This window comes from Triticum dicoccoides, chromosome 7A, assembly GCF_002162155.2.
Source record: "Triticum dicoccoides isolate Atlit2015 ecotype Zavitan chromosome 7A, WEW_v2.0, whole genome shotgun sequence".
NCBI classification, from domain to species: Eukaryota; Viridiplantae; Streptophyta; class Magnoliopsida; order Poales; family Poaceae; genus Triticum; species Triticum dicoccoides.
This window is the reverse complement of record NC_041392.1, coordinates 60,360,771-60,364,275: the sequence shown is the minus strand read 5'-3', so window position 1 is coordinate 60,364,275 and position 3,505 is coordinate 60,360,771.

Sequence of the window (3,505 nt, the reverse complement as noted above, 5' to 3'; positions counted from 1 at the left end):
CCCGAGTGAGAGGCTTGCTCACCACTCAGTTGGATTTTTTAAACTTAGGTGAGTACTGGACTGCAGCTAAGCCCGCGAGTGAGAGGCTTGCTCACCACTCGGTAGGATTTTACAAACTTAGGCGAGTACTGGACTGCAGCTAAGCCCCCGAGTGAGAGGCTTGCTCACCACTCGGTAGGATTTTTTAAACTTAGGCGAAATGGATTCGCAGCTAAGCCCCCGAGTGAGAGGCTTGCTCACCACTCGGTAGGATTTTCTTTTGAACTTAGGCAAAACGGATTCGCAGCTAAGTCACCCACTGGGGGATTTCAGACGCAAATAAAAGCAACAAAAATCATTCCAGAGGACTGTAAAGCTCTTGTCTTTGATAAACAAATTACAAATGTATTTCTTATTACATTTTATTCGAACGAGTATTTAAGTATAAAAGGGGCGGAGCAGCTCCGCATTCCAATCCCGTGGCTCGTCCTTCTTATGCTCAACATTGTAAAGGTGGTATGCTCCATTGTGGAGCACTTTGGTGACAATGAAGGGACCTTCCCAAGCTAGGGCGAGCTTGTGTGGTTTCTTCTGATCGACTCGAAGAACCAAGTCTCCCTCTTGAAAGGCTCGACCCTTCACGTGTCTAGCGTGGAATCGACGCAAGTCTTGCTGATAAATGGTCGACCGGATCAAGGCCATCTCTCTTTCCTCCTCTAGGAGGTTGACTGCGTCTTGTCGAGCTTGTTCTGCTTCATCTTCAGAGAAGAGCTCAACTCGTGGTGCATTATGAAGCAAGTCACTCGGTAGAACAACTTTAGCCCCATAGACCAAGAAGAATGGAGTTCGGCCAGTCGAATGATTGGGGGTTTTCCTCAATCCCCAGAGAACTGATGGAAGTTCATCAACCCAGGCGCCCGCTGCGTGCTTGAGATCTTGCATCAGTTGGGGTTTCAGTCCTTTGAGAATCAGGCCATTTGCTCTTTCTGCTTGTCCATTCGACTGGGGATGGGCGACTGAAGCATAGTCGACTCGTGTGCCTTGTGAGGCGCAGAAGGTTCTGAACTCATCAGAATCGAAGTTCGATCCGTTGTCAGTGATGATGCTGTGTGGAACCCCATATCTGAATATCAACTCTCTGATGAAGCTGACAGCAGTACTAGCTTCAAGATTCTTAATAGGCTTGGCTTCGATCCATTTGGTAAACTTGTCGACTGCTACAAGCACATGAGTGAAGCCACTCCTACAATTCCTCAGTGGACCAACCATGTCCAATCCCCAAACAGCAAAGGGCCAGACGAGTGGAATGGTCTTCAGGGCTGATGCAGGTTTGTGCGACATATTGGAGTAGAACTGGCAGCCTTCACATCTGTCGACTATATCTTTTGCCATTTCATTTGCTCGTGCCCAATAAAATCCAGCTCGGTATGCTTTAGCCACAATGATCCGAGAGGACGCGTGGTGACCACAGGTCCCCGAATGGATGTCGTGGAGGATCACTCGGCCTTCTCCTGGTGTTATGCACTTCTGGCTGACCCCAGTTGCACTCTCTCTGAACAGTTGTCCTCTTATTACAGTAAAGGCTTTGGATCGACGGACGATCTGTCGAGCCTCTTCTTCATCCTCTGGGAGCTCTTTCCTAAGGATATATGCAATGTATGGCACTGTCCAGTCGGGAGTGATGACCAACACCTCCATGATCAAGTCGACCACAGCTGGGACCTCGACTTCAGTCGGATCTGTGGCACTCTTAGGCTGCGGGGGCTCTTCAGCGAAGGGATCTTCTTGAACTGAAGGTGCATGAATATGCTCCAGGAAAACATTACTAGGAATAGCTTCTCTCTTGGAGCCTATCTTTGCTAAATCATCTGCTGCGTGATTTTTCAGTCGGGGTACATGATGGAGCTCTAACCCCTCAAACTTCTTTTCCAACTTCCTCACTGTGTTGCAGTAACCAGTCATGGCTGGGCTTCTGACGTCCCACTCCTTCATCACTTGATTGACTACCAAATCTGAGTCGCCATAGACCATGAGGCAACGGACGCCGAGTGAGATGGCCATACGCAACCATACAAGAGTGCTTCATATTCTGCTTCGTTATTGGAGGAATCAAAGTGAATCTGGAGGACATATCTGAGCTTGTCTCCTCGGGGGGATACCAGTACCACCCCAGCACTGGAACCATGCAGCATCTTGGAACCATCAAAGAACATGGTCCAGTGCTCCGAGTGAACTTGAGTCGACAGTTGTTGTTCAATCCACTCGGCGAGGAAATCCTCTATTGCTTGGGACTTGATAGCTTTCTTTGCGTCGAACTTGATAACTAAGGGAAGGAGTTCAATCGCCCACTTTGCCACTCGACCAGTTGCATCTCTATTGTTCAGAATCTCTGATAATGGAGCGTCGCTGACGACTGTAATGGAGTGATAAGAGAAGTAATGTGCAACCTTCTTCATGGTCATATAAATCCCATAGAAAAGCTTCTGATAATGTGGATATCTTTGCTTTGATGGACTCAAAACTTCAGAGACATAGTATACTGGGCGCTGAACTTTGTAGGCTTTTCCTTCTTCTTCCTGCTCGACCATAAGTACTGTACTGATGACTTGTCCAGTGGCTGCAATGTAAAGTAGTAAAGGCTCTTTGCTGATTGGAGCAGCAAGCACCGGCTGGGTGGAAAGCAGGGCTTTAAGCTCTGCAAATGTTCCATCAGCTTCAGGAGTCCACTCGAACTTATCTGACTTCTTCATTAGTCGGTAAAGAGGCAGTGCCTTTTCACCGAGGCGAGAAATGAATCGACTTAGGGCGGCTTCTGGACATCATGCACACGCATAGGGCATTTCATCCGGAGTATGGCACCTACTTTCTCTGGGTTAGCGTCGATCCCTCTTTTGGAAACGAGAAAACCGAGTAATTTTCCGCCTGGAACTCCAAACGTGCACTTGGATGGATTAAGCTTGATATCATACCTTCTGAGGTTTGGCAAAGGTTTCAGCAAGGTCAACCAGTAGGTCGGAACCTTTACGTGACTTGACCACAATGTCATCCATGTATGCTTCCACATTCCGACTGATCTGAGTGAGCAAGCACTTCTGAATCATCCGCATGAATGTGGCTCCAGCGTTCTTCAAACCGAATGGCATAGTGACATAACAGAAGCACCCAAATGGGGTGATGAAAGCTGTTTTTATCTCATCGGGTCCATACAGACAGATCTGATGATACCCGGAATAAGCATCCAAAAAGGACAAACGCTCACACCCCACAGTCGAGTCGACTATTTGGTCGATGTGAGGGAGAGGAAAGTGATCTTTCGGACAGGCCCGATTGATATGTTTGAAGTAGATGCACATGCGAAGTGAGTCGTCCTTCTTTGGGACCATGACAACATTACCTAACCACTCAGAGTGGCAAATCTCTCAGATAAACTCAGCTGCCAGAAGCCGAGCCACTTCTTCACCGATTGCTTTCCTCTTCTGTATGGCGGACCGTCGAAGATGTTCTTTGACTGGTTTCACCTTTGGGT